Genomic DNA, 18716 nt, shown 5'->3' with positions numbered 1-18716 from the left:
GGTGCCAGCACGCCATTTTCTCCTCGTCTTTCCTGTAATGCGTTTCTTTGGGTTTTCCATCAAGGTGCTTTCATGTGGAATCTCATTAATGGTGAAATACCTCCTCCATGGTCCTAAGGAAAAGCACCAAAGGGCCTGCTTTATTGGCATGGTCAGCATGTTCTCTCTGAATCACAACATCCATTCAGACTTTCAGTGGAGTATAGTGCCCAGTTGGCCATGTCAGTGTTGCTACCATTGTCTGACTCCCATCGCCAATGGCATGAAACAGGACTATGAGAGGAAGACTGCCACCCCCTGCCCCCCCCACTAAATGTAGTTGATTTAGTAGTACCTAAGTAGGCAGTAAGGGATTTCAAAGCAGGTATCATACAATGTTCTCATTCTTGTAAAACTGTCAGTAGAAGAGGCTCCTATCCCAAGTCCTTGAGAGCTATCCCTTGCCACACAGACAGATAAGCTTGCATAAGGTCTACTTTGGTGCTCCCATCAAAACACCGTTGGCTTTCGTAAAACATCAACATGGAGACTTACGTAAAATTGAAGAAATGTCTCCCCTATGGTGACTTTTCCTAATAATGAAAGGTCTCTTGAGGGGAATTTTTAAGGGCAAAGGAAACCTGTAGAAATCAAAATGTGAAGTTCAAGGGTCATATCTAAAAGGCCAGTTGCATGATAAGCAATTTCAACACAGATAGCAAGTCCTTAATTGAACTGGGTTGAAGTTTGTATTTCTGACATATCAGTTCTACACATTTAGTAGGAAATGTTACAACTCACAAGTGATCTGAAAGGATTGTGGAATTTTAGGTTAAGAGGTAGAAGGAACCTTCGAGGAGATCTAGTCCAGTCCCTTCATTTTAGAGTGAGAAAACTGGCTCCAAGATTGGTCAAGTGACCTGTCCAAGGTCATACAGTGGCAGAAGTATGATTTGAAGCCAGATCTTTTGACTCCAAAGCCAATGCCCTTTCTAGTTTGTTTGTTTTTTTAGTGCTAATGTTCTTTATTCACCACAGTTACTTTCACTCCCTTGATTTACTGATGAAGATTTAACCTAGTAAAAATTGTTTGATTTTTAAAGATTCTTTATTGTATTTTTCAGTTAACAAACATTTGTTTTTTCTCTTTCCCAGGCTACCTTCCCAACTGGGGAAAAGGAAAAGGAAAAAACAAATCTATGTGTTCTATATATGCCCATGCTTCTGACCAGCAACAGAGGCAAGAGTGAAAAAGCTTTGGATCTTAGAAACTTGAGATGGAAGCTTGTAATATCTCTGGTTCTAGAAAAATGTTTTTCTGAGATGCCCATCAAAATGCTAGGATTTCCTCTGTAAAAATCCACTGGTTACCATCTCATCTCTTATGTATGCCCAGTACCACCACCTCTGATGCATCACCCTAGGCCCTCAACTCTTCATCTGAGGAAAGTGGAAATAAATGTAGTGGTCCAAGTTAGGCAGAGGCAGGCTAGATCAGACCACAGCTTTCTCCTTCCTGGGTATGTTCTGGGTGAATGCTGCGGCAGTATGAGCCCCAGACCAGTGGAGACACCCACACATAGCCATGATGACACAAAAGAATTAAACGGCCAGGGCCAGGCACTGTGAGTGACACAGTTGTACTATATTGCAGGGAGGGAAAAGAACTCTGGCTCTGGTGTCAGAGGACCTGGGTTCAAATCCCTAGTTGTTGACTTTTTTTTAGTAATTTATTGGCTTCAATCATTTCTGAGTCTTGGCTTTCTGCTCTGTAAAAACAAGGATGTTGGACTTGCTGAATGGTACAGCCTCTTCTGGAGTCAGAGGACCTGAGTTTAAAATCTATCTCTGATATTAACTATTTGTGTGACCTTAAGCAAATGACTTAACCCCTCTGAGGCTTAGTGGTCCCTTCTGTAAAATAAAAGGAGAGGGAAGACCAGAGGACCTCTGAGGTCTCATGAGATCTATCACCCTATGACTTCTCACCTGTAATCATCACCCTCACCTCCTTTCCCTGACTCTTACCATAGTTAATGACTCATTAAATGCCCATTCTTAACACCAGTTAATCAATTAGCAGTTATTAAGCACTTACTATATGCCAGACCCAGTGCTGAGCTCTACGGAGACAAAGATAAAAGTGAGACAAACAGTTCTACGCTTAAGGAGCTTCCATTCTATCTAAAAAGAGAGACAATGTGAACAAATATTGTTGGTTACAGAATATGTGTAAAAGGGAGAGAAGATAGTTTGGGGAGGGCATGCCCTAGCAAGAGGGGGAAGCTGATGAAGAAACAGAGGTTGAGAAAAGTTACATGCCTTGGCCAGGGTCACACAGCTTGTGTCTGAGGCAAGATTTGAACTCAAGTCTTCCTAATTCCAATCCCAGCACTCTATCCATTACATCACCTACGACCTGTCTTCTGGAAGTTGAGAGATCATCATTCCAGACCTAGACGGTAGTCTGTGCAAAGATGTGTGTGTGTGTGTGTGTGTGTGTGTGTAGGAAGACTGGCAAGGTGGAAAGAGGCCAGGTTGTGAAGAACCTTAAATGATGAACAGAGGCAACAGGGAGCCACTGAAATTTATTGAGCAGGGGGGTTTCACGGTCACACCAGCACTTTAAGAAATCCCTTTGGTAGCTTGGGGGGAGGCGTAAGGCAGGGAGTCTAAACAGGAGGTGGTTAGGGCCTGAACTGAGGGGGTAGTTCTGTGAGTAGAGAGAAGGGGAAGTTAAGTGGTATTTGTCACAGAAATAGAAGTGATCAAAATTTGGCAAGAGATTGGCTCTGGGCATGAGGGAGCATGAGGAGGTGAGGAGGTGCCTGGAAGAATGTGGTGCCGTGGACAGCAAACTTGGGGTAGAGCAGAAAATGGCACAGAAAAACGTGAGTCTGAATCCTATGACTTTGGACAGGCCTCAGTTTCCTCATCTGTAACCAGCTCTAAATTGATCCTGGGGACATGCTAGTTTCAATAGCAACAAACACCCCTCAGTCCTCTTCTTTCTCTCTAGGTGCAGGCAGCAGTGACTCACTCAGGTTGTCCCCCACAGCAGCAAAAGTATTTGAGGATCCCCTTGCTCACTAGGTTGGGCTCTACGGGCCCTTCTTTCTGTCTCCCACTTTTAGATCTAGAACCAGAAGGAACTTTAGAGGGCAGTTACGTCCAACTTCCTCATTTTACAGATAGGGAAATTGAGGCACAGAGGGGTTAAGTGACTTGCCTAACAGAGTGTAGGATTTGGACCCAGTGACTGGAAAGGGTTGAGGAGAGCCTTTCCACTGCTTCTTGCCATCCATACTAGCTTTGGTCTGGTTTGGGCACTGACATCTCTTTTGATTTCTCACTTTTTGTGTCTCACCCTTTGAGAAAATGTATTTTCCAAGTGTATTTTTCAAACCTCCTGTCTTGAAGGCTCTCAGCATGCCTTCTGGGAGAAGTTCTCCACCTCCCAGATATGAACTTCATGCTCAGACGTGCCCCTTTCCATAAAAAGGTTTATTTTAGCATGGCAAATCCAATTTCCTCAACTCGGTCAAATGACTCCAAAAGCTAAAAAACAAACACCACTCAGGTGATTTTCCCTCCACCACCTCCCCTGGCCCAAAGGTTCTGAAGTGCCTGGATGTGTACATTTTGCTAAATAGAGCATACTGAATTATTGCTCTCCCAACATCTTTCATTAATTCAGCAAACATTTTAGGCCAATAAAATAGCTGTAAAACTAGCAGGGAAGAAAAGACACTGCAGCCAGCTGGAAGTCTCAGAGAGCTCTTTGTGTGACATAACATGGGATGATGGGCCCTCAAATCCAGCCCTTAGCAGACAGATATTAATGGGATATTTGCTCTTCTCAAAGACAGTTTCTTAAACCCAAAAAGAATTTTCTTCTCAAAGAGGGCATTTCAGATTCTAGGCTAAGAATAGTTAAGACTTAAGCAAGCATCTAGAAGGTGCAGCAGATAAGAGGTCTGGGACTACAGTCAGTAAGACCTGACTTCATACCTAACCCCAGACATTTACTAGCTTTGTGACCTTGTGCAAGGCACTTAATTGCTGTTTGCCTCAGTTTACTCAACTGTAAAATGGGAATAATAATAGCACCTACCTCCCAGGATTGCTGTAAGGATCACATGAGATAATATTTGTAAAGTACTTGGCACAGTGCCCGTCTGGCACAGAGTAAGCAGGTGTTATTGTAATCTCTATTTGGATTAGATCATAAGATCTATGACGGCAAGGACTGTTTTGTCTCTATTAGGATCACAGGTTCATAGATTTAGAACTAAAAGGAAAGTCAGTGGTCATCTAATTTGACCCCTTCAACTACCAATCAATAAACATGATTAAGCACTTACTCTGAGACCAGACATTGAGCTACTTGCTCACGACACAAACACAAAATCCAGAGAGTCCCTGCCCTCAGTGAGTTTATATTCTACAGGTGTGTGTGTGTGTGTGTGTGTGTGTGTGTGTGTGTGTGTGTGTAAGGGGGAGTTACAATGCATACACATATAAATAATTATAGCCTGTGTACAAAGTAATACCAAATGATTGGTGGAGAGGCACGAACAACTTAGAGAATCCTGAAAGGTCCTTTGAAGCCAGCTGGGACTTCAGCAGAGCCTGGAAGAGAGTTCAGAGTTCCAAGAGGCAAAACAGGAGAGAAGGAAGAGCTTTCCAAGCACGGAGAACAGCTTGGGCAAAGGCATTGAGGTGGAAAATGAAATAATATTTATGGAAAATTGCAAATAGGATAGAGTGTGTGAAGGCAAATACTCATCACAAATAGCCTGAAAGATAAACTGGAGCTAGACTGTGAAGGATTTTAATGGAATGAATTTAAAAAAACCCAGGTATCAAGCTCCATTATATGCAAAGCACTGTGCTAAGTGCTGGGGATCAAAAGAAAAAAACAAAATGATGCCTGCTTTCCAAGAGCTCACATTTTTTTAAACAATAAATTCTATTGATATATATCTGGTTTTGCATCACCTAATTTCCCCCTGTATTCCTCCTCCACCTCCTCCCAGACAGTCATCTTAAAGAATATTTTTGGCGCTCATATTTCATTTTACAGGTGAGTAAACTGAATCCCAGGAGTGTTAAATTACTTTCCCAAGCTCACATAGGTTTTAAAGTAGCAGAGCTGGGATTCCAAAATAAGTTCTCTGACTCCAAATCCAGCTCTCTTCATTACCCCTATGGATCATTTCTTCTGCCTTCTCCTCCTTTTCCCCTTTCTCCTCTCCCTCCATCCTCCTCCCCAAAGCAGCTCTTTTTGGGCCCTGCGTGCTCAACAAACATGGAGAGGCAGAGAAATGTCAAACCAAGGGCACAGGATGTGGTATTAGGAGACCTTGGCTCAACTTCCTGCTCTGACAGTTGGGATTTGGGTGACTATGGGTAGGTCACTTCACCCATGCTTGGATCAGTTTCCTCCTTGCTAAAAAGAGGATAAGATCACTTATCCTACTTTCTTCACAAGGGCATTGTAGGGAAAGTATGCTGCAAATATTAAGGAGCTACAGAACTAGAAATGTTTTTGTTTAAATACTGGGCATTTCCAAAAGAAATTCTTTTTTGGAAATCTATTAAAATCAATAGAGAGTGAAAATCAGCTTTCTATGACTAATTGCGTAACAATAGTAGGAAAAAAATGGCTAATTCAATATTCCATCAACCTAAATCTCTACTAACGGTCTGTGTTCTTGTTGGGACGATTATAATTAATCTTCATGTTGATGACCTTGGGGACACTAAATTTTAGGAAGATCCATCATGAGTTGGAGAGCACCTGGAGAAGAGCAGCTAGGATGATGAGGCATCCCAAAGAACCACCTTATTAAGCAATGAATCGACAAGCATTTATGAAGCACCTACTATACACCAGGCACAGTGCTGGGTATGGGAATACAAAGACAAAAACGGAACAGTGTCTACCCTCAGGGAGTTTCTATTCTATTGAGGGAGACAACATTGAATGAATGAATGAAAAAAAAACATTTATTAACCTATTATTAGTGAAAAGTGTTTGATAAACACTGGGTATACAAATAGAAAAGCAAGTCAATACTCGCTCTCAAGAAACTCACTTTTCCTAATGAGATAAACAACACGTATAAGAAGTTCAAGTCAGTTAGAAAGGCTGATCCAGTTTCAAGTTGCATGGAAAGGCACCATGGGGTCATTAGGTTGCAGAGGCAAAAGCAGACAGTAATACATCTCCTTTAGTGTAATTTCTCCTGATAGTCATATCTTTTCTGATGACAGGGCCAAGGACTTCGGTGCTGAGAATCTTCTTTTCTAGATTTTCAGTGGCTGTGACTATTGGAGTGGGGATGAGGGTAGGCTAGAAGTGCTGGCCACTCCCAGGGCTCTTACACTAACCTCTCCATTAGTGGCAGCTGATCGACTGTAATTGGTGGTGACAACAAAAGTGGGCCTCTTCTTCCTAGTGACTGTTCCCCTCACTGACGGCTGCAGATCTTGGGTTGACATTCTGGAGGAGTGGGAGCTGCTATCCCCAAGGATCTTGGTTTTGGGCTTTTGGCAATCTCTACTGGGGTCTGAGGGGAAGAGATGGCTGAGGTTGTGGTTGTTTGACTGGCCCGCATATGTAGATATATAAGTATATAAAATATATGCAAAACAAATACTAGGTGATTTTGTCAAGGAGAGTCATTAGCAGCTGAGAGCATCGGGAAAGGCCTCATATTAGTGTTTGATCGGAGTTTTGAAGGAAACTAGGGCTCCTAAGAATAGGAGGAGAAGAAAGGGTGCATTCCAGGCCAGGGGAGCAGGCTGTACATAGGCATGGAGAGGGTAGGTAAGCCATCTTTGATAGGAAATGAAAGAAGTACAGTAAGCTGGGTCAAAGAACGAGTGAAGGCTGGGAACCAGCTATACAGAGATCAGCTGAAGGAATTAGGGATAGGGAGCAAGGAGAAGACTTGGGGTGGAGGTACAAACATGACAGTCAGTGTCTTCAAACATTTATGAGGTTTTTTTAACTGATATTTTCTTTTGACACGTCATAAACATCCCAACTCACAATTCTGATGTTCCTCCCCAAAGTTCAACATCTGAAATCAGTTACATAAAATAATATAAAAACTTGTAATGGGTGGTACTTCCTCACCCTCACTCTATAGGAGCTCACTGGTAAGTTTGTACTAAAGCTGTCTCTTTGTATAGATCAGGGTTCTCTTCACATTCTAAGTTGTCCTCCTTTGTATAGCTGTAGTGTCAATTGTTCTTCTTGGTCCTTCCTTCTACTTTTGTCTTCAAATAAACAAAAGGTTGCTACAGGGATGAGGCAATTAACTTATTCTGTTTGGCCCTAGAGGGAAGAACTAGGAACTATACCAGCTAAAGAAAAACCTGGTAACATGCAGAGCTAATCAAAGCAGAGTGAGTCATCTCAGGAAGTAGTAAGGTTCCGTTTCACTGGAGGTCATTAGGTAGAGGCTCAGTGAGCACTTGTGGGGACTCTTGCTCTAGTCAGGTGGATTAAATTACTTCAGACTTATTATAAGGAAATGGACTTTGAGCTGGAAGGGCATTTGAAGGCCATCTGGTCTAATATCACAGGCACTTAAATAAAGACCTGCTGATTGATCTAGTTTGGCCTCCTCATTTTACAAAGAAGGAAACTGATGCCTAGAGAATTTAAGTGACTTACTTGGCTTCAGAGGTAGTAAACTGAAGAATCCAAACTCAAACCTAGGTCACCTGATTCAAATTCCAAATTGAGTGGACTTTCCACTTTACCATATTGTGGTAGGTATATTCCTTTATTGGATAACTACCAATTAGGAAGAGTCACTAAAGTAACGTTCTCCAATCTCATTGTACACAGATATCTCATTGTGGCACTGAGATATCTCCAAGCTCTCAAAAGTTATAGCAGCGGAAACGAAGCATTGGCACATGCTATACCACTGGAAAGGCTTGGGCTGAGGGACAGACTGTGGATCTCTTATCTCAGATCCAGCCTAGCTAAATTCACAGCGTTTTATTACCAGAAGATTGGCCGCCAAAAAAATGTTGTGCAAAGCAGCTCATGAAGATCCTGGGAAGATGGGAAACTGATTAAGCGGTAACCGCGATGTGCATTAGTAGAGGACTGAGGAGGTCATTACCAGAAACTCCTCAGAGAGGATCTAGCCCAATCCTCCTCAAGTAAAGCGGAAGGGATATGCCCAAGTTTACACAGGGGTGGGATTTAAACCTAATGAGAGGTGGTGAAAGAGCTTCTGGCTGTAAGCTTTTAACCTGCTAAGATTTAACAGTTACATCAAGTAATACACATAACTGTGTGTCTGACCAGGGCTGACCATCAAAACCACTGGGTTGAAGGAGAGAGGACATGCAGGGAGGACAGGTCTCAGATGTGGAGAGAAAGGATAAGTCTTAAGAGGCTGCCATTTTGTTGAGAAATGGCTGAATTACTTTTTCTTTCTTTCTTTTTTTTTTGGTCAAGGAATACTAAGAGGACAGAGGACTATCAGGTGAAAAAAAAAAAAAGAGGACTGTTGCTTTATATTGACACTATGGCTAGTGGCCATAACAGTATGCCTACTCCTTAACGATTATTGAGGAAGGACGTGGAGGGTGGTGCAGGGGGTAGGGTAGATATGGAGGAAATTCACACTAGTCTTAAGAGGTTGATAACTTTAAGGTGGGGGAAAGGGAAGGGTCATTTCTAATTGTTGAACAGGGATAGATTTCTTGGCCTTTTTACCCTTTTCTCTTTGTTTCCAATACTGTTTAGAGCTGTCTCAAGTCCTATGCTTTCTAGGGGCTTAGCTGAGTTATTGCCCCCTGACTTATGGGTTTAATTGACTTTATCAGTTATCTCGATGTTGGAGAGTAATTAATGTTTATCTCTCCTTCCTGGCTACCCACCATGGCATAATGACTTTATTTGGGATTTATGCTTAGAGGATTTCCTCCAGCCAACTTCGCCAGCCTCAACGTCCTTCATGTCCTGTGACGCATAAGACTTATTTAATACTATGGAATAGACAAGTGATAGCTGACATTCTAATCAAACCAGAAATTTCACAGAGTGGAATTGCTTAGATTTTGGTGAATGAGATATAACCTGTGAAGACTTCTCAGGGTGGTGATGAAAAGACTATCTCTGAAACTAGAGATAGGCTCTGAGAGAACGAACAGGCCATAAGTTTAAATTACCTAAACCTATAGGAATTCGGCCCTGAACTCCCTCCTGATTGCCACTGCCACGTCAGCTTTAGGTATGCTAAATAAGGACATGTATGTTTGGATTGGCTATACCCTGTTTCCTTGTTCTTTGGGAATGGGAAAGATTTTCGCGCCTAGAATGTAAGCCCGCCTCCCAGCCAATGGGAGTAAGGGATAGTGGCAGGGTGGGAGTTTCTTGTTTGTGTTAAGATATATAACCTTGCTTTATCCTTTGTGCCTCGCCTCTCTCCTGCTGGTAGTGTACTGGAGGAGATGCCCCTTCTTGCGAGATTGTAATAAAGAGTAACTTTTTGCTTCCACCTTGAGAAGTCTCTGAATTTAATTGTGTTAGAGTCGCTGTACCACATACTGGTGTTCGGCAATTCATAGAACTGAGAATAGGAAGGTCATTTAGCACAACTTCCCACACACAATGTAGAATTCCCTTCTGCAAATGATTGTTTAATCTGTTTGGATGCAGTGAAGATGTCTCAGGCTGACTATTCCAATATTGGACAGCTTTAGTTTGCTGAAAAATCTTATCTTCATTGAAACGTTATCTGCTCCCTTTGGTTTCCACTCAATGGTTATGATGGGGTTGGAATCTGGGCCCCAGAAAGGAAAAACCCTGTACTTTCCCACATGGCCAAATCTCTGGCATTCCCCTGAAGCTATAATCCCAACAACTGGCCTTTCATTGTGGCTTCACCCAATCTCTCCTCCATTGTCTTACCTCCCTATAGCCCCCGGCCATTTCCCACCCTTAATCCTAGCTAGGCTCCATTCTCCCTTGGCCAAGAGGTCCAGGTCCCAGGAGTTCTGTTCACCCCAGCTTACTAGCCACTCCCATCCAGATCTCCTTAGGCCCTTCCTCCCATCACCCCAAACTACTTAGCCACTCCTAGATCCCTCCCACAGTCTTTCTGTATATAAGGTCCATCTTGTCTCCATTAAGATGCGCTCAGATTCCATAAAAGTCTAGCTAATATGGCGAATCTTCAATAAACCTTGTTTTTGGCCACAAGAAGGCTTGGGTCGAATTCTTTCAGGCAGGACCCGGGTGCTGTGATTGTGGGATTCCAGGACCCCTAACCTCTAGACCGCATCAGTTATGGTTCTGCCCTCTAGAGTAACACAAAACATGCCTACACAACAGTGCTTCAAATTTGGAGACACACCTGGAATGTGCTCCTTCCTCACCTCCAGGTAAAAGAACTGCCTGCCCTTTCTTTAAGATCGAGCCTAGAAGTCTTTCCAGACCCCCTCAACTGCTAGTATCCTCTCTTCCTAACTACTTCCTATCTTGTATTTATTCTGTTATATTTATTCTATTATAGATAACATATTGTCAAAGATCAAATGAGATAACATATTAAAAGCACTTTGCAAATGCTATTTAATGCTATACAAAGTGCTATGTAGATGTTAACTATACTGTAAACTCCTTGAAAATAGGGATTCCTTCCTTCTCTCTCCCTCCCTCTGTTTCTTTCTTTCTTTCACGCTGCCTGGATGCTTAAATGAGCTGGTTGATTGATAACTATTTTATTTTCTCATACTCTTCCTTCTTCCTGGTTGATTGATAGCTACTTTACCTTATAATCTTCCTTCTTCCTGGTTGATTGATAGCTATTTTATCTTCTCATAATCTTCCTTCTTCCTGGCAAACACTGAGAAGTCCTTCAACTATGTGTGAGAAGTAGTGAGGCAAAAAAGAAGTATTTGACTTGGAGTCAATTGAACCAGTGGCCAAAACTGACTATGTTGTTGTTCAGTGGTTTCATTCGACTCCAACTCTTCATGACCCCATTTAGGGTTTTCTTGGCAAAGATACTGGAATGGTTTGCCATTTCCTTCTCCACCTCATTTGACAGATGAGGAAACTGAGGCAAACAGGACTAAGTGACTTGGCCATGGTCACACTGTTAGTAAGTGTCTGAGGTTGGACTGGAACTCAGGTCTTCCTGACTCTAGACTTGGAACTCTATTCACCGTACCACCTAGCTGCCCCTAGAACTGACTATAACCTTGTGCCAATTCTGGTTTGATGAGCTCCATTCCTCACATTCCTTCTCTTTGCCTACTGACTAACCCAAACTGATAAGGCTTCCAACAGAAGAACCTGTCTTTATGGGGTAGTCTACCACTGTCACGGACACCCAAGGAAACACACGAAACCTCCATGGATATACAAGAAAAGAATGCTCAGAATGCTAAAAGCAAGTGGGGTTATCATGGCCCTGAGCAAATGTCACGCTGGCCACGCCTGAGTTCTCATGATGAAGTAACTTCTCTTAGTACACAACAGAGAAAGGTCTCTGATTAAGAGATCACCAACAGAGACTTGCCCATATGTCTGGCTGTTATATCCAGTTATTAATTGGTTGGGTGCAAGACACTATTGTACAGCATATGTGGCCTCCCTTCCTCTTGACCCTGATTATAGGATATGTGTGGCATACATGGACACCATTTGATTATCTTTGTATTTCTCCCTTCTCCTCAGAACACTGTTACTGGAGCTCATCAGCCTTCCTCCAACATCTTTATTTTGTTTTGTTTATTTTTCAATCATTTATCTTCTTTGTTTTTTTTTTTTTTTTTTGGTGAGGCAATTGGGGTTAAACGACTTGCCCAAGGTCACACAGCTAGGAAGTGTCAAGTATCTGGGGCTGGATTTCCTGACTCCAGGGCTAGCGCTCTATCCACTGCACCACTTAGCCATCCCTTCTCCAACATCTTTATACAAGTCATTGGTAGCTTGGTAAAATGGGAAAGGCTTCCTATAGAAGCTGGAATTTGAGCTGAGACTTGAAGGAAGCTAGGGAAGCCAGGAGGTGGAAATGAGGAAGAAGCATTCCACACATGCGGAAGTCAGTGAAAAGGCATGGAGATGAAATGTTTTATGGAGTGTTTTATGAGAGGAACACCAAGGGCGCCAATGTCCTTAGATCACAGCGAATGTGGGCAGAGGGCCAAGGTATAAAAAGACTAGACAGGTAGGGACGGACCAGGTTATGAAAGGCTTTGAATGCCCAACAGAGAATTTTATATTTGATCCTGACCCCTAGGGAATCATTACAGTATACTGAGTAGAGGAATACCATGGTTAGATCTGTACTTTACAAATATCACTTTGATAATTGAGTGGAGGATGAATTGAAGTAGGGAGAGGCTTGTGGCAGGGACACCCACTAACAGGCTCTTGCAACAACCTAAGTATGGAGGGTAGGTGGATAGAGTACTGGCCCTGGAATCAGAAGGACTTGAGTTCAAATGTGACCTCAGACACTGTGTGACCCTGGGCAAGTCACTTAACCCCAACTTCCTCAAAAAAAAAATCTAAGAATAAAGTGAGGAGGGCCTACACCAAGGTTGTCAGAGGAGAAAAGAGGGCATGGGGCAAGCTGTTACAAAGGTGTTTATCGAAGGATCAATTTAACAAAAAGTAGTTTCATTCCTCCCCATCCCCAACCCATAACAGTGCTGCCAGATTTTCAAAGCCCACCCTACAAATATAAAGTGATTTGCAACGTGATACAGTGGAAAGAATCCTGACTAGAGTTAAAGGACCTGAGTTTAATTCCCAGCTCTGAAGTCTACTATCTTTGTGACCCCTTGCAAGTTACTTAAGCTCCCTAGGTCTCAGTTTGCTCATCTGTCAAATAAGAAGGCTGGACTAGATCAGCAAACCTATCTTTATTAAGCATGTAAAATGTTGGACTGGATGGTCTCAAAGTGTCCTTCCAGCTCATATCACATTCTCATGAGAAACTCAAGTGGGGAAACTGAGAAAATTATCTTATTCATTCTGCCAGAAACATGAAAATAATTGAGGCCCAAAAGGGCTTCTGTTGGCTTGAATTGCCCAGTTAGCAATCCTCACATTTGTACACATTCTCAACTACTACGAAATCACTTTGACATCTGTTGTATTACTCTGCTCCCCTGAGGATATTGCCCGTGCTTCACAGAAAAGGAAACCACACAAAGTTATATAGTAAAACAGTGACAGAGGTAAGATCAGAACACCCTTTCCATGGCTCTGTCTATACTGCAAATTCCTCCAGGTAATTGTTCTTTCTTTTTTTTTTTTTTGGGCTAGGCAATGGGGTTAAGTGACTTGCCCAGGGTCACACAGCTAGTAAGTGTTATGTGTCTGAGGCCACATTTGAACTCAGGTCCTCCTGAATCCAGGGTCAGTGCTCTATCCAGCGCGCCACCTAGCTGCCCCCAGGTAATTGTTCTAATTTGCCCCTGTCTTTATTCTGTTGGTCATAGTAATAGCCTCTTTGACAGCATTTATATGATGGAAAGAATCAGTCAGTCCATACACATTTATAAGGTGCATTTATAAGCATGCAGGTACTGTGCTAAGTGTGCAGGTACTGTGCTAAGTGCTGGGGATACAAAGAAAGGCAAAGGGGAGTCCCTGCTCTGAAGGATCTCACAGTCTAATGGGGAGAGGAGACTACATATAAATAACCATGTACATACAAGAGAGATTCAGTGTAAGTGAAAGGCAATTTCAGAGGGAAAGCATTGGTTTCCAGCAGGAAAGGTGGGGTTGAAGCTGTCACGATAAAAGCCAGGGAAGCCAGCAGGCAAAGACGAGGAAAGGACTGGTCTGAGATCCAGAGATCTAGTCTCAATTCTTTTCTCTTCTACTCACTATTATGTGACCTATCATCTGGCCTCCCTGGGCCTCAATTTCATTATCTGTGAGAATGTAAAAACAGTTTGACAACTGTATTTCAATAAATCATTTTCCCTAGCCCTATGTATTTTATTTTATACATTTGACATTGGAAGGACAAAGTAGGTCAATTGGTGCAAAAACTTTGCAATAATCTTACTTTGAGGGGCAGCTAGGTGGCGCAGTGGATAGAGCACTGGCCCTGAAGTCAGGAAGACCTGAGTTCAAATCTGACCTCAGACCAAACACCTGACACTTATTAGCTGTGTGACTCTGGGCAAGTCACTTAACCCCAATTGCCTTAAAAAAAAAAACCTTACTTTGAAATACAAATGTTCATCTTATCTCTTTTTTTTTTTTTTGCTTTATGGACTAAAGAAATGCACTACATCAATTAACACAACTTGGTCCTTCCAGGTATTCTTAAATTCTGGTCCTTCTAGTGTTACCAAAATTATTCTGTGGAGTCCACAGACTTTACTAGACTGCAAAAGGGTCTACGACACCAAAAAAAAAAAAAAATAGGTTCAGAATCTCTATTCTAAATCTTTTGATTCTGCGATCCTTCTCAATTTACTGATGGAAGAACACGGACTATTTGATGCTTGGCTCATAGAGGAATAAGAAACTAGACCTATGAACTCCCTTTGCTCAAGTAATCCAAGGCACTATTGCCACATCTGTGTAGACTAAGCTGTACATCCCCAGATGAAGAGCAATAAAATATAAGTCTCCCATCTCTTTACCCTTTCCTCCATTTCTGTATTTGAGTTCGAGACTCAGGAGTTTTCTGAGAACTGAGTTCACTTTCCAACCCAAGGAAAGTAAAGGTGAAATCAGACATGTGGAAACCTATACGAGCCCCACCAGTTTCCAAAGGGGAGAGAGTGTGCTTGCTACCACAACAGGCACATTTATAAGGACAGAGGGTTCAGGGTACGGTTTGCCACCCTTCCAGAGACTGATGAATCAAAAGCACTTTTGTTGTCAAAGGCTGCCAGCCTAGAAAGATGTAGGCCTGGGAGAAATCTCATTGTAATACAACTGAAATGAGTTTAAAATTAGTGTCAAGAGCAGTCTTAAATGGGGAAAGAATTCATAGAAAGACAGCAGAGAGTCTGATGGGTGCCAAAGTTTGTGTGCAGAAGCATAGGGGATGATGGTCTTATTGACCAGCAGGCAAGCCCACTTTATACTATTGTTTGGGGGAGGGGGGATGAGTCTCTCACTTGTTTCTTAGCACCAACTCCTTTGCTCCATTGCCTTCTCTACTTTGTAAAGTCCAGCCTCCCTTCCCTCACAGTAGCATTGTAATGGTGATGATGATGATGATGATGATACCTAACATTTCCATAGTGCTTTAAGGTTGGCAAATTGTTTTACATATGTTATCTCATTTGACCTCAACAACACTGTGAGATAGGTGCCTGAGGCTGAGTGAGGTTAGTGACTTGCCCAGGGTCACAGAGCTAAGTGTCTGAGGCTGGATTCAAACTCAGGTCTTCCTCACTTCAGGTCTTTCACTCTGGTCACTACACCACCTGTCCTGTCTTCCACATCCACAGGAGGAGTCAATCGCCAGTTACAGGAGAAAAAGTCTGACCCTGAACCAGGCTAATAGTCTTATGTGTTGAATGAAACTAAAGCCTTTTTATTGCTTTTTTATTGCTATTGTTGAGTCAGTCCTGTCAGACTCTCCATGACCCCATTTGGGGTTTTCTTGGCAAAGATACTGGAGTGGTTTGCCAATTTCCTTCTCCAGCTCATTTGACAGATGAGGAAACTGGGGCAAATAGTGACTTGCCCAGGGTTGCACAGCTAGTCAGTGTCTGGGGCCAGATCTGAACTCATGGAAATGAGTCCTCCTGACTCCAGGCCCGGTACTCTGTCCACTGGGCCACCTACTTGCCTCAAGCTCCTCCCTAGATTCCTAGATACATTTTTGTCCAAACTGTTCTGTGCCTATCATTGGGGTGATTGTTTTTGTTTTAAGCATTTTGAAATACTAAAAGTGACTGATGGTTGTATATGTGAAATCAATCACTCAGTTCACATTTACTTAGCATCTGCTATGTGCCAGGTACTATGCTAGGCACCAGAATGCAAAATTAAAAGTAAAACAGCCTGAACCTAAGAAGATTACATTCTATCTGCAGAAAATATGCATACATGTAGGGATGTACAGAGTAGATACAGGGTAATTTGGGGATAAAGGCACTAGTAGCTGGGGATATTAGGAAGGACTAGCAAAGCAGGACAGTCTCTCTCTCTCTCACTCTCTCTCTCTCTTCCAGGTATACATATTATATGTATAATAATACGGCAGTCAGGTGATGAAGTACATAGAATGCCTGGGCCTGAAGTCAGGAAGACCTGAGTTCCAATCCAGCCTCAGACACTTACTAGCTGTATGACCAAGTCATTTAACCCTGTTTGCCTCAGTTTCCTCATCTGTAAAATGAACTGGAGAAGGAAATGGCAAACCACTTTGCCAAGTTATCTTTGCCAAGAAAACCCTAAATGGGGTCACAAAGAGTTGGGCATGACTGAAAAAGGACTGAACGACAAATGTATAATGGATAATAATATACTTATATACATACATATGTACACCACCTCCTAACTTTGGCTTCACGGAGTTTCCTTCTTCAAAATGAAGCTCAAGCCCCTTGTTCTACACAGAACCTTTCTGGATCCACTCAACTGCTAGTGCTCTTCTTCCCAAATTACCTTGTAATGAATGAAACTGCTTTACATTCATCAGTCTCTGAAAGGGTGGTAACTTACTACTAGGTCTGCATCCCAAAGAGAGCATAAAAAAGGGAAAAGGACCCACATGTACAAAAATATTTACAGCAGTCCTTTCTGTGGTGGCAAAGAATTGGAAATTGAAGGGATGCCCATCAATTGGGGACTGGCTGAACAGGTGGTGGTATATGAATGTAATGGAATCCTACTGTGCTATAAGAAATGATGAGCAGGCGGAGTCCAGAAAAACCTGGAAAGACTTGTACAGACTGATGATTAGTGAAATGAGCAGAACCAGGAGAACGTTGTACACAGTAACAGCCACGTTGTGTGATGACTAACGTTGATAGACTTAGTCCTTCTCAGCAAAGCAAGGATCTAAGACATCTCCAAAGGTCTCATGATGGAAAATGCTATCCACATCCAGAGAAAAACTGGAGTTTGAATGCAGATCAAAGCATACTCTTTTCACTTTTTTGAGGGGATATGTGTGTTTTTTAATTTGTTCTATTTCTTATTTCACAACATGACTAATGTGGAAATATGTTTTACATGATTGCGCATGTATAATCTATATCAGATTGCTCGCCATCTTGGGGAGAGGAAAGGGAGGGAGAAAAATTTGGAATTCAAAATCTTACAAAAAATGAATGCTGAAAATTGTCTTTACATGTAATTGGAAAAAAATAAAATACTATTAAATGAAAGGCTGGTAACTTGTACCCTGAGCCCTCTGCCCTTTTTAATGTATAAATGTGCATATTTGGAGTAGGAGCTATACTCTCTTCCTTTGTAAGCAGCTGTTTTACACACACACACACACACACACACACACACACACACATAAAATGCATATGACAATATTGAGATTAGAATGATGCACATTTCTAATTCTGATCCACATCTTTTCCTAATTTGTGCCCTATAAGAAGAGAATCAGTGGCTAATTTGACTGAATGGGCACCATGTTCTGCAATACAGAAGGTATGGTGGGGAACTGGGGGTTAAGAAATAAAAAGAAATACAAAATCTAATTACTGCTTCCGCTTTTGAGAAGTTTACAACTGAATTGGGATAAATAGTTTGTAATGAAAGTAATAAAGATGATGGCTTTCATATGCATTGTGCTTTAGAGTTTATAAAGTGTGTTGGTTTTTCACAGTAATAATTCCTTGATTTAAACCCCTTAATCCACAGGTTCAAATTTAACCCTCTCTGATTAACAAAAGCAAGCATTTATACAAAAACAACTAATATACAATGAGCATGACTTGGTAATCCTTTGCCTCCTTGCCAAGGAGAGAGAGGGAGGTTTCTTTATCTGTTTTCTGGAATCCTTCACTACTGGTTTTTCCCAATTATTCAGTTTTATTTTTTTTTCTTGGTGATTTTTTGGGGATTTCTTTGATTTGGGGCAGCAAAGCAGCACAGTGAATAGAACACTTGGCTTGAAGTCAGGAAGACCTGAGTTCAAATCCAGTCTCAAACACTTAGTTACTGGGCAAGGGACTTAACCTGTCTGCCTCAGTTTCCTCAGGTGTAAAATGGGACAATAATAGCTTCCACCTTATAGGGTTGTTGGGAGGATCAAATGAGATAATTGTAAAGCACTTAGCACGATGGCTGGCATATATTAAGGTATTAAGTAAATGCTTATTTCTTCTTCATTTACTTTGTTGTTGTCATTGTATATGCTGTTATTCTGATTTTGCTTATTTCCCTCGGTATCAGGATGTACAAATCTTCCCATGCGCCTCTGAAGTCCTTATATTCCTAACTGTACGATATCTCGTTATATTCACACAATCCGGTTTATTCAGCCATTAGCACTGCTATGGTTATTCTATTACATTTATTACTTTGCAGTTGAGGAAACTGAAGCTCAGATAGATGAAGTGACTTTGCCCCAAGTACAAAGTCAGATATAAATGAGCGAGGATGACTATAACAGACGCAGAGTTTGGCCGTGCTGCAGGGATGTCCAGTGAAGGAGAGGTCCAACGAGGCTGGGTCGAACCAATTAGAGTTTCTTCAACGGTGCAAACGGTGAGAGGAAAGTAGAGTAATTAATGATGTT

The sequence above is a fragment of the Vombatus ursinus genome, unplaced genomic scaffold (assembly GCF_900497805.2).
Source record: "Vombatus ursinus unplaced genomic scaffold, bare-nosed wombat genome assembly UNPS02014821.1, whole genome shotgun sequence".
Lineage (NCBI taxonomy): Eukaryota > Metazoa > Chordata > Mammalia > Diprotodontia > Vombatidae > Vombatus > Vombatus ursinus.
Note: the sequence above shows the minus strand (reverse complement) of the source record.